General features: G+C 44.4%; 1 protein-coding gene across 2 annotated transcripts in view; it reads left to right on the forward strand.

Annotated features, from left to right (window-relative positions):
- The first annotated feature begins 7,418 nt into the window (after positions 1-7,418).
- Positions 7,419-13,810, forward strand: part of LOC113141970 (plexin-B2-like) — a 102,643-nt gene continuing 96,251 nt past the window's right edge. For both annotated transcript variants that reach the window (XM_026326658.2, XM_026326659.2), the window contains exon 1: positions 7,419-7,858. The gene's annotated coding sequence lies outside the window, so the exon portion shown is untranslated. The remainder of the gene's footprint in view (positions 7,859-13,810) is intronic.

Below are 13,810 nucleotides of genomic sequence, written 5' to 3' on the forward strand. Positions count from 1 at the left end.
CTGCTGCTGACAGGAAACCTCTTCTCTGTGTGAACGTCCGTCTCCCTCTTCCAGCTGCTTCATGGGTTTTTAATGATTTTACCGGGTGTGTTAACTAATTCAGCTGGAGTGTTTTCTCTTTGCAACAAGATGCACAGGAACTAAAAATTGTGGGGTGACGTTCTGTCTGCCAGCACCAGAGTCATGCGGCCTCCAGCTGAGCACTAGGTGGAGAAGCAGCGTTTTCCTGGCTGAAGGCTCCACCCATGCCCACACCCTGCACCGGTGTTGGACAAACCAGACACTGCTGCACCTGCACCACACCCAGGAGTGGTCTGAGCACACCTGTACGTCCCTGCAGAAACCTGTTGAACCACCGGAGGGCAGCAAAAACAAGACTTTGATGTGGAGTTTCTAATGATGTTCAGCATCTCTTAGCTCGCTCACACTTACTAACAGTTGTCATTAGTTTGCATGTATTTGTTGTGAAGCCAAGACACAGTCTCAACACTGCTGCACACTCACACAGGTAAAAACATCAACCAAGCATTCTTTTTAAACCACTGACCCAGGTCACACTGGTAGGACCTGAAGATAAGGTCTGTAGTGGAGCACCAGTCCAGAATCTCTGCAGGTTTCTAAGACTGACTGGCGCTGACTGATTCTGGATCATTCTGAATGTGCAGGTTCAACATGTGGTCGTTAGGCCATAACACATTCTGGATGTTAGATGGATGTAATTCAATGCAACGCCTGCAGAAGTCCCAGACTGGTGAAATATCTGGGTTGGTCTCCCAGGCAGACTCCCTGCCATCTGCAGAGATCCTGCAAACAGCTGGGAGACAGATGGTCTGACAACATCCTGAGAAGCAAATCAATGGCACAACAGTTAGAGGAAATAAATGTGAGTTAATGTGGAGAGTTAATGAAAGCATCAGAGTACCGGGGGTGTTCGAGACCCTGCTGAGCACAAGTTGTGTTTCTAACTTTTCGAGAGTGACTGCAGATTTCTGAAAGAACTCGACCTCTGAGTGTCAGGACCAGATAAACGACCTGCTTCCTAATGTTTCCTTGTGTCACAGAGAATAAAAAGGCCTCCTGGTGCTCACACGAGTCCAAAGCTTGATGTGCAGCGATAAGGTGCAAAACTGAGTCGCTGTGTTGACGTAAGAGGATTAAAACTCTGAGCAACTAGTCACACTCACCTCTTAACACCCAGTGTCAGTCTCTGCATTAGAAATGTGCAAATTTAAAAATACTCTCAGCAGCTTCAGTCCTGCCACATCAGTGTCAGCAGCCTCCCCAAGTGAGCATTCAATAAACTGCCCATAGTTTTAACGCTTCAGTCAAATCTTGGTCTTTGCATGATCAAAAGACACAGCATGAGTTTTAGCAGCGTGAATTATTTAGTGCATCCAGTGACAGGTGGAGCTGAGGGGTAACAGAAGTGTACTTACCTGTCATCCATCGGTTAAATATGAACAAATCGGCCTCTGTTTACGAGCAGCCTAGGACCTTGGGCCAGACTTGTGGGGATGTGCTGCTTCCTCTGGCAGAATACTAAACAAGTATTTGTGAGTGTGTGAACATGGACGCCGAGGAGGTGGATTAGCATGAAAACCACAACGATCCCTGAGGAGCAACACACACACACACACACACACTGTACATAGATGCCCTAACATAGGATATGCAGACACACACACACACACATAGACCAGTCTTGCTGGCAGTAATCAGGGTGCAGTGTGTTTTTCTCAGCGGTGTAATTCATCAAAGTGACGGCTGCCAATGAGTCTCAGTCAGCCAGGCAGCCACAGCTAATCAATCATCAATTTACCTGCTCTTTGTTTCACAGCCTTCTGCAGTCACCACCGCCATATTTCCAAAACACACACACACTCACACTCACACTCTTTCACCACATGGTCACGTCTTGTGGGTGCTCACCCTGTCTGGGTCACTGTGCACGGCAAGGCACTACGAGGCCTGGGTGAGGGTTTGAGTCCCTGATCATGTAGTGAGAACCTGCATGTTATTGGGTCTGATGAAGACAACGAGGTTTGACAGATACGTTTAGATGAATGTTTTAGGAAACATGCACTTGCTTTCTTTCAGAAAGAGACAGAAGAAGACTGATATCGGGGTAGTGTTAGCTTAGCTTAGCTTAGCTTAGCATATTAAACAGTAAACCATCAAAACAGTTTGTGGAAACCTTAGCTCAAAGCAGCACTGCCTCACAGAGCTCGGCTCTAGACTCTTAGTCTGGTGTTTAGTCATTTTCATAACTCAGTCCTAAGAAGACAGCTAAGAATTTATATTTGCCAAGATGCCAGGAGGTTTCTAAGAGTTTCAGATAGAGCCGGTCTCCCAAAGTGACATCTCCACTCTTCCCGCTTCATAAGCAGCCAGTCAGACCCGTCAGTGCCAGACTGCATTAGCCTGAGCAGCATCACTGTGGGCAGCACTCTAAGAGTGAGTAGTGTGGTGGAAGGCGTTCAAAGTGCATGGCGATTAATCTTCCCCTGCACATCAGCGGAGTTGTTAACAAGTCCTGTATTGATGTAAGTGAGATATTCTATTTGTTCCTTAATGGACTTGAGGAATCACTCAATTTGTTTCTTCCATAATTGCAGAGAAGATGAACTCAGTTCTGTATGATTCCCTCCGATCAATACTCACTTTCCACTCCTCTATTCCATTTGGACAGGAACATAAATTAGTGCATCAGTGGATTTAGTATATTTGGGCTTTAACCTTTGTTTCTATAAATCATCCGACTTGGTAACTTAAGATCTAATTAAATTCTGCTTTGTATAAGGTTATTTTTAAATATGATAAATGCTTTTCTGTCAGCCAGGAGTAGGAACAGGCTTATTTTTCATTTGTATTATTCTCTGAAGAGTAGGTGAAAGGTTTCTTTCAGAACGTCTCCTCTTCTTTCTTTCTCCAAAACACAGAACACTGCTTCTCTCTCTACAGGCATTATTACAGAGACCTAGAGAGAAAAGGTTTTTCGGGAGAGAAATGAAGTGTGAGGAGTGGGTGTACTGCAGGAAAAACAGCTTCATTACACCAGGAGGAAGTGAATGGGGTTTTTAAATAACATCCTGAATGCTCTGTGGTTCATTGTCTCGCCTCGCTCTCCCATGCCGTTCCATTTCCATCCCATAGCCTGATGTAATATCGGACTTTTTTCATCCTGACTCCGTGTAGGAGACCTAGCGGGGCCTGATCGATGGGCTGGGTATTAGTCTGATGATGTATGGGGACAGTATTTGGTCTTAAAAATCAGGCAGGTGGTGTCATGGTGGTGGTTTTTATCACAGAGGAAATTCATTAGTGTGGCTTTGACTGCTGAGTGTGACACCATGTCCACGCTAATGCAGGTACAATAGAAAATGAAGCTTTTTCCTCTTCCAGACCTGAAACCTGAGCATTTAGATGCTGTTACTGTGATTCAGTGTGGATGGAGCCGTTCAAAACACAAATGACTGTCTGTTTGCACACATCCTCACATTCAAGCCCTTCTGTGGCACCCCCTGTTACGACATACTGCATCTTTATTCTTCCTTCAACGGTATAAAATAGCGATTTAACCGAGGGGTCAATGCAGCAATTACAGTGAGCTGCGTCTGACAGGCAGCGTTTATGACCCTCAATCAAAAGTCATTATTGTGCTTCGCAACGGAAAGAGAAGAAATGAAATGTGTGAGTAGCAGAAGAGAGCTGAACGCTGCCCTGCACTTTGTGATGAAGGTAATGCAGCGTTTTGTGGTTTGCTGAGAGAGCAGGAAGAAGAGAGTTACAGCCTTTTGTGTTTTTGTGCCACAGCAGGTATATTTTCATTCCACTGAGAGAATTTTTCAAGATGAAAATAAAACTTCATTTACTATTTTCTGTCCAGCACTGCCTCTTGAATCAGACTCCATAACTACATCAGGACCACACAGCTGTCTCCTGTGGTCGCTCAGCAAATGTGTTGGTACAGCAAACACACCTTTACTGTGTAAACATCTGGAAACGGTTTTATTTAAATGGCAACATCTGTCCTGTCGTCTCCTTTTCCCTGAAGTGTCTCTGACTCTTGCAGGTCTGGGAAATATGGTGGGAAAAGCAGGGCAGGAGTGACCGCATTAATACGAAACATGGTAGGACACGAAAACAAAAGAGGTAAAACCTGGATCATGCAGGTCCCGGGATTTATATTTTTATTGTTGTGTCTCTGGGACAATAAACAGCTGGGCATGATCTCTCTGCTCGTATCTTTAACAGTGTTTATCCAGTGAGAGCTCACAGGCCTAATGAGAAAGCTCTGTGTTTCTGCAGTGAAGCATGTGTTTACAGAAGGTCCACACACACACACACACACACACACACACACACACACACACACACACACACACTTAATAAAAAACATTTTACATAAGTTTTGGGCTTTATTAAGTCACACTGTGTCTTATATTTATTATTAAGTACATTTCAAACTTAATCTTTCTCCACAATATCCAGTCTGGCGTGTGTGTAATATTTCAAATGCGTCTGTGTTAGTGTGGACAAGAGCTTAGTGGTCACATTTCACACACACTGACTAGCTCCACATAAACAGCAGCAGTCATAGACCTTATCTCAAATCTTAAATGTGGTTTTAGTGCTGGAGAATTTTCATTGTTTTCTACAAATGACTTCATTTAGATGCAGCCTGGCTCAGGTTTGGCTCTGTAATGTAAACAGCTCATTTAGATTATGAGAATTTTTATTGGCTGAGAAACACGGCTAATGTTTATTGCACATTTAGAAACGGAGGGTAAACAGAGTTTTAGAGTGGCAGCTTTAACAGAGCAGAATATTGTGTGTGTGTGTGTGTGTGTGTGTGTGTGTGTGAATTTGAGTGAGAGAGATGTCAGAAGTAAATGATTTATGAATATGTAAATGAGACTGGAGAACTGTTGAAGGACAATGAAGAGCAACACACACACACACACACACACACACACACACACTCCTCTGGCCATTGTAATAATGAGGTGTTTGAATACGTCTTTGAGCTCAAACAAAAACACATTCCCATGGATTGATGTGTCAATAACGTGTCAGACTTTGCTTCCTGTTTCCGGCTGATGGGCCACACAGATAAAACCAAATCACCTGCTCATTCGTCAGCATCTTTAAAAACACGGAGCCAAGTCATTTCACAATTAGATCTTTACAGCCATATTGTTTTTAGACCAGCAAATCAAACATGTTGGGAAATACGATTATTTACTGTCTTAAACCTCCCAGTCATGACCTGTAACCGTTCAGGCTGTTCCAGATGTTGTGTTGTGTTTTCTTCTGTCACCACAGGCTTCGTAAAGATGTACAGTCGGACCATGAGTGAACAGTATGAAAGAAAGTGGTAAAAGAAAAGTGTGTGTCGTCCAACAGTTTGCTGGAATTTGAGGAATTTGTGTTTGTGTGTTTTGGCAGGGTGACTCTGAAACACACACACACACACACACACACACACACTTTGCCCATCCCAGCGTTGTGTTTAACAGCCCACTTAGTCAGTCAGTGAACCCTGCAAACCAGAAACACTGTTAGTTGTCCAGGCACTCAAAAGATCAGCAAGTCAAATACACACACGCCCAAGCCAGATGATTAACCAGTCAGATTAACTGAAGACAGTCAGTCAGTCAGTCATTTAGCATGTCAGATAGTCAGCCAGTCAGTGAGTCAGTCAGCCAGTGGCACTCACAACCTGACTGACTGTTGTTTTCCAGACGTTTCCTAATGCAAACAAATCGAGGATAGTTGAAGTGCAGCCAGCGTTCATAACTACATCTCCCATGATTCTTAGCTGTAGGTGTGTCGTAGTCAAAAAACAGTTAGTTGTTTATATTTGTTAAAATGTATATATACTTGTATATATATTCCTGTCATGAATATTTATATACTTCTAATTTGAAGTACTTTATATACCGCTGGGTAGCTAAGTGGTTTAACATCATTCCCTGCTCATGACCTTTGACCTTTCTGCACCCAGCTCATCCTGAACACACACACACACACACACACACACACACACAGCCCAGTCCTGCCTTCCTGCAGCGACCTGCTCTAATGCACTGATTCCTACTGTAGCATTCAGGAGACTTATGAAACAAAGGCTTCGGCCCCTGAATGGCCCAGTGTCAAGGATTACTCCTCAGACAAATTCCCCTGCAACAAAGCCTCCATTGTGCCCAATCAGGCTCTTGAATCAGCAGTGGGGGGCGACTACACGCTCAACTGGGTTTGAGGGTGCGACCGCTCTCCCAGACCTTTGAATCTTCTCCGATCTCAAGTGTAAATATCAAGAGGAAGAAAATCTGAAGTGAACAACAGCTTCATGATTTTTGATGAGTCTAAACAGATTAGTATGACTAAAAACAAAACCCTCCATAATCCATTTAAAAGTTGGCTCCAGGCTGAACGTGGATTAAACTGCAGCTCATACAACAACACATCTGTCAAAACAAACAAACAAACTGTTTCTTCAGGGGATTTTTCTACTGGTTTGTTTACTGGTCAGAGGAAGTGGTTTTGCTGGGATGGCTCTTTTGTTTATTCATATTTTAAGGAGTTTTGGGGCTTTAGTTTTAATGGCCTTCAGTTTAAACCCAGTTTAATCTACCAGTGTCAAATCAGAAGGAGTGAGAGTGTGGCTTCCTGAAACGATTTTCAAAATAAAACTCAAAAGTTCAAACAAACGTTTGATAAGAAAATTTTGAAAAGAAATAAATATAATCACGGTAATTAAAGCTTGTTTAATTTTGTTTTTTGCTTCTTCGTAAGCATCTGGGTAATGTGTCACTGAGAGTCAAATCTCTCAACATTTCAACACTTGGATCATCCCCCAGACCCCAGACCCACATTTATTGTTCAGGTGTTTTATCTGTGAAATAAAGTTTAAAAGGATGAGGAGGGTAAATTATTAATCCAACTGGGACATTATAGAGGCTGGTTAAGGAGCTTAGACATCTGGATCAGGACAGATGTTCACCTGAGGTTGTCCAGAAGAACCTCAGGTGGACTCTGAACGTGCTGGAGAGATTTCACATCCCATCTGTTTTGTGAACGTGTTCCTTTATCTTTGCAGACACATTCTTAGTTTGCTATTGTTGTTTTTATCTGGGTAACTGCACAGTGTTTACAGACTTTTATAGTGAAACACACTTTAATATTTTGGAATTTGAAATATCCAGTTAAAGTCCAGTGCCTCTGTATTCACTAAAGGTTTTTCTCATCCATCCAGACCCTTTTGGTTTTGGTCTACCTTATTAGGCAGGTACGGCTTTTATTTTGATAGGAAAGCAAACATACCTGTAGGTAACTCTGACTAACTTGACCAAGCTGTGGGCGCGTACTGCCACTGGGGGGTTTTAAGAGGAGGAGGAGGAAGAATCTTGGTCCTGATACTCCTCCAGTGTTGTTGCGTACCACGGCAGAGCTGCAGACCCGACTGGATCCGTGCGCGTCGTGTTCGCAGGAAAAACACCCCCGTGATTAAAACCTGGAAGTGCGCGTGTGTGTTGGCTTAGTCATGACCTGCACCTGAGCCGGGCATGTAGTTCACGGGTTTCCTGGGCGTGGGAGGACGAAGAAAGCGCCTGTCGACTTATTTAGTCCAAGGATCTGTGCTGAAGTAAAGTTGAGCCGGACGCAGCGGCTGCGCACCCAGACGCTTCATTTGGCTCCAGTTGGTGCCGTTAGAGCAGTTTCCTCTCGGCAGGATGTAAATGTGGGGACTTTCTGAAGGAGATCCAGTTTCAATTTCCAACTTTTGCCACCTTTGGGGAATATAGAAGGAAAGCACGGCCGCGCGGTGAGAGGGATTTCAGCGGCGCATCCAGAGGTAAGTCGCCGCCGCCGCCGCATTTTCGCCTCTTCGTTACTTTCCTGTCATGAATATTTACCTGCTTTATTCCAACTTTTACTAAAGACCTCCCTGCCTCTCCTACAGTCGGGACTGGCTCTTGGGGGGTTTAAAGATTTTTAAGGTTTTTCGTGATTCTTTTCAACGCATTCCCTCCCCCCGGTTTAGGGAACGTCACACTGAACTCCGCTTAAAAAGCTCAAACTTTATGCGTTTTATTGGTTCCTGGTAAACAGCGCGCTGGTATTTTAACATAAAATGTGGTGTTTTACCTTCAGGACAATGGTGTTAGATATTCGGCACAGGAGCTGAGCGTTAATGTAGGGAAAACCTTTGGAGATGGACGTAGGAAAGTAACGAGCTGCAGTCGCCGTAATGGAGGACAGATGTGGCGTTTAGAAACACGCATTAGTATGTTTTCAAACTTCTAATGACATAACTTTTAAGAAAGTGTCGTTTAATGTTTTCTCTTCAATCCGAAATGAAGACAGGCATTTCATGATTCTTAGCATACCTATAAACGTGTTTTAGGATACTGGTCTTTTGCAGCTGACTAATGCCATTTGAACTTCCATCTTTCTATATGGAGTCTGGCGTGACCGTGTGAGCGTTTGGGAAACAGCGGAATGTGTTGGGACCAATCAATACACAGAACATCTGGAGCCTCAGTAAGTGGGCTGATCCAGTTCAGCGGGTTACACGGCTTTAATAACGTTCTCCAGACTGGAGCCACCTCTGTGTGTTTCCAGATGAAGCACCAAACCGTCATCTTTTATCCCTTTTCCTCATTTAATCTTCAGCAGCCCAGTGAGGGAGAAACCAGCATTAGTCAGGCAGCCCTGACGTCTATAGGTTCAACACACTGTGGTGGAGACAGATGTTTGTTTGAAGGCAGTATTGATCAGAAGTACTTAAAGCCTGACATCAGCAGTCAGACCAGACGCTGGTTGTACTTCGGCTCCAAAGGTCATTAGTCATCCCAGTCCTCCCAGTCCTCCCAGTGCCTCACTGTGAAACTATGAGTTGTTGAGAACACTGTGCTGCTGGGCGTCTGCTCTACGTGATGGGAGGGTAATTGGCCATGGTGTCAGTTAATGGATTAGAATAGCCTCCACCTGCACCTTGAGCTCTGGAGCCATTAAACCGTTCCAGCTCCAGCAGCACTGATCTGTGTAGGTGCAGGCTGTTCGCTGTTTACGGCTGATGTGGTTCCTCCCGTCAGTCACGCCTGAGGTTTCAAGGCTTTCCGAACACTTGGTTGTCATGTCTAATTTACTGCCAACATTTGATCGTTTTACCATTTCAGGTGGAGCCCGTCGTGTCCCTGTCGGCACGGAGACGGGGCCAGTAGGAAGAAGTGCTGTGAGGTGAAGTGTTAGTTTAAAAGACTGCAGGATCAGGCCTGTGGCGTCGGTCGGAGTGAGGAACATTTGTCCTCAGTGTGTCTCTTGTTCAGTTCAATCCAAGCTGTGTTCTTTTGAATAAGCTTCTTTTTTAATGTTTTGCTGAAAGCCTGGGTGGAAGCTTAGCACAAGCCTCCACACACACACACACACACACACACACACACACACACACACACTCCAAATACTGTCTCTTCTTTTATGAAGCGATGGTTTAACGTTTGTGTGCGGCTGAGCTGTGCAGTGAATCTCCTCAGGGCCGCACCGTGCAGAGGTTTACATTATCTCCTCCCTCAGAAATGAAGCGTGGAGGGTTTGGGAGTTTATACAAAAGGAATATTATTAGTTGCTTATTATTGGCAGAATCACAGTGAGACGTCTGACTTGCAACTGTGTGATACACAAAGCAGGAACTCAAAGAAAGGGAATGAAAGGGAAACAACCTCCTTTTATTCATGCATTGGTGTGATATTAACTGTGTGTTTTCAATAGCCTGGTGCATTTAGACATGAGATTCTTGGTTTTCTGTTCCCATTTGTCAGCTGATGAAACCTGAGCTGGACTTTGGAAGCGTCTTGATGTTGCTGTGAGAAACCAGAGACCTGGAGGGTCCAACATGATGGAGACTATTGCAGGTTATCAGCTATGTTGCACCATCTCTGCAGCAGCTGTGTGTAGTCGATGGTACAGCTCCACAGGTTTTGCATTTAGCAGCAGAGCTCTGGGCAGCAAACAGAGATAACCCGACCAACCAGCACAGACGTGTACTCCACTTACTGGTGTTTGGGAACTATCTCACCAGTGTGACCGGATCTTTGCTCTGTGGCTCCACCCGCCTGCGTTCAACTAATCAGATATGTTTTTTTTAAGAGCAGAGGAATGTGCGTGTGTCGGTGTGTACACCGGCGGAGACCATCAGAAACCAGTTGGAGTGGAATGGAGGCGGTGGTTGAGTAACAGTCACGTGGCTGCTTGTCCTTACCCACAGTCACAGTGTCGAGCTCGCCCTCAGGCCGATCTCTGAGCCGAATGAACCACCTGTAAACTGTAAAATCGGCAGGAAGCGGAGAGAAAACACACACGATGTAAAACCACTGACCTGGAATTGTTGCACTTGACGTTCGGCGTGTTGTTTGGAGTAGGGCTGATCCTGGTTCAGCTTTGGTAAATGAGAGATTCTGAGCAGCTGGTGTCAAAAACCGGCAAAATGTCTGTTAAACTACTCTTCTGGATAAGTAAAAGTACTGGAGGTACTACCATGCCAGTGTACTTGAAGTATCAGAAGTGAAAATGTTCACTGTTCCAATCAGGGACTGTGCTCTTCAGCTTGTCGCAGGACGAGTTACAGCTTTAAAGTTTTATTAGCACACGGTGACCTCACACACTCAAAGCGAAGCTTTTATAGATCACGTTCGACAAACCTCATGTTAAAGTGCGAGACAACGGCTGCGTGACAAGTAGCTGGCGACGGCACAGCACACAGAGCTGCTTCTGATCTGGACTCACAGGCTGTGCAGTTTAAAAACACAAATGTTGGAGATAAAACTGTCTCTAACTGTTGGACATCACGCTTTCACTGCTGACCATCTGCTGACTGCCGCACACACTTGGCTCCGTGCTGTTAGACGACCATTTTATTTTTGAGTTGGTGCGGTCGGTTGGAGGCAGAGCGCTCTGTTGTGTTTGGCTGCTCCATCGGCGTGGTCTTATTTCACAGCTTTTACAGCGATAGACGACAAACTGGCACCAAAGCTCTCAGATACTGTTCGTCCTACTCTCTTTAATGGATAATGTGCTGGGTTGTAAATAGCAGCCTGTGTCCAGAGTCCGTTGGCCCGTTGTCTCATTGGAACCTTGTGGTTTTTGGCCCCAAACCTTCTGTCGCTCTCAAAGAATGAAATTAAATTTGTTTGAGACGAAGTGAAGCCTCTGAGGGGTTGGGTCTGCTTTCTCCATGTTATAGTGATTTAGCACAGGAAGTGAGAGGCTGGTCCTCTGAGGTCAGAGGTCAGGGAGCGAATGAATGCAGAGTCACACATCTTATACAATCCTGAGTGTGTGTGTGTGTCTCCTATTGTCCTTAGCAGGAGGTGTTCTGCTTGTGTGCAGCGACTCCAGAGGAACATTAGACAGTGGAGGTTCCTTCACTTAGTGGAATAGGGTTCCCAATGTGACAATACATGCAGAGAGATGATAGAAATTTCTCTGTGCTGTTTATTCCACGGTGCCGTTCCCATCTCTGGGTTATGAGCCTGCAGTCAGTGCACACGGTTATTTGCTGTACCAGGACGCTTCATCCACACTGCTCATGTCCAATAAGATTGATTATTTCATTACACTCTATATACGTATCTAAAACTGTAGGAGTTCACGCACACACGTTATTCAGATGGTAAATTTCTGCAGCTTCATGTGTCTGTGACCAATTAACCCTCCAGTTATTTTCACAGTTAATTGTTTTCATGTTTCGTCTCTCCAGTGACAAAAACTAGCAGAAATGTTTGCATCTGACTGGCTGGAACCAGGCTCTGTTTGACTTTGTGCTGGAAAAACAAGTTAAATGTCATCGTTTGATTATGTTTTTATCTGTCAGTAGCTTTTTGCACTTTCTAAAGAAGGAATGAAGGTAAAGGTATAAGGACGTTTCCCCCTTAAAACACCTTAACCAGGTATTTAACAGGTGAAGGGCTGTGATGCAGTGACCTGTAAGTCGTTCGGTGCTGTTTCTAACAGCAGAGCTGCTCCTGATCTTATTGTCAGCGTTGATGAATATGCTAACCATTTCCTCAATTCATGGATTATATTATTTGGAAAATGCCACGAAACAGTGAAACTGCCCTTTAGAGCCGCTCACAGTGATGAGTTCACATTACTCAGTTTATTGACCCGTAAATACTCAGCTCACCAGAAAAACAGAAAAATACCAAATGTTCTGTTTCTTTTTCAGTGTAATATCTTTAAAGACGCCACTTGGGGCTTATTTTCATAATGTTCTGACATTTTAAAGACAAAATGACTAATGGAGAAGATAATAATCAGATGAGTAAAAGAAATAACGGTTAATTGTTGAAGGGTTTTCAGCCTGATGAAGTCACAAACACAGACATCACAGTGTTTTAATCAGGTGTGACCTGTTGAAGTGATCGTCCACCGCGTTCTTCATGTTTGGGAACATTATGATGTTTGTTGGAGATAAACAGCTGCATCTTCTCAGCTCCTGTCACGTCTGTTCCTCCGCTATGAGCTGCCACTTTCAGAAACATCCAGAACGTTTTTCTACGCGTGTGTGTGTGTGTGTGTGTGTGTGTGTGTGTGTGTGTGTGTGTGTGTGTGTGTGTGTGTGTGTGTGTGTGTGTGTGTGTGTGTGTGTGTGTGTGTGTGTGTGTGTGTGTGTGTGTGTGTGTGTGGAGCCAGTCGCAGCTTTCACAACAGGTGTTAGTTTTGCTGGAAAAGATGCAGGTTAGTGCTTTAACAAGAAGCCTGGCAGCCTCCAGCGTGCACACCTGTAGGTTTGACATAAAATGAGCCATTAGTTTTTATAAATAGTCTGTTTCCTTTAGTTCTCATGAAAATGTCCTTTCACAGCTTCATTGGTGATATTTTCTTTCTTCTGGTTTGTTTCCAAGTCAAACGCTGCTGTAAGATAATATATTTGGATTTCTGCGATCAGAAATGATCCCCATCAGATGGTTTGGTTAACGCGAATCAATCAGACAACTGCATCAAACACCTTAGTCTTTAACTGTGGAGTGTTTCCTACGGCTGTATACCCAGAGAAGCACCTGGCTGTTCTCTGTGTGTGTGTGTGTTGTGTGTTCTCTGTGTGTGTGTGTGTGTGTGTGTGTGTGTGTGTGTTTGTCCAGGTGGTAACGTGTTGCTCTCATTAAGCTGCTCTTGTCAGGGACCTCAGAGTGTAGAGCTGTGATTGAAGGAGCACGTCTGGCTGATTACTGACCACAGCTCCTCTCTGCCTGTTCCACCTATAATACATCTGATATTTAGCATATAGCACGAGTGTGTCCCACATGTCGATGGATGGAGGATTAATTAGCAGCAGGTTGGATGATTGAATGGACTCCAGCCTCTCTGGTCTGAGAACGTGCTGCTTGTTGTTGGTTTATTTCATTATAAATTGAATGTTTGGGCTTGTTTGGACAAAACAAGACAATTATAACAGGCAGCTTTCCCTTTGTGACGCTTTATGCACAAACCGTTCTGGCATTTTTAAAGCGTCCAAACATTCAATTGCATTTCCAGGTTTCAGGAAAGAGAAACAACAACTACACAGCACCCGTCGCCCCGTGAGGTCAGATGATTATTCTGTCACTCGATCACAAATATCCTGTCAAACCAGATCTCATTTCTAATCTGTAACATTAGTGATGCATGATCAGGGACCCGGAGACATGTTTTGTTCCTTTTTTCCTTCTTTGGGCTTCAAACCAGGTAATGAGGAAAAAGCTGTGGCGGCTTTTGGAGAATGAGTCTGAACTGGGAGTCAGAAATCTGTGACATCCATCCCTCTGTG

This window comes from Mastacembelus armatus, chromosome 23 (assembly GCF_900324485.2).
Source record: "Mastacembelus armatus chromosome 23, fMasArm1.2, whole genome shotgun sequence".
Lineage (NCBI taxonomy): Eukaryota > Metazoa > Chordata > Actinopteri > Synbranchiformes > Mastacembelidae > Mastacembelus > Mastacembelus armatus.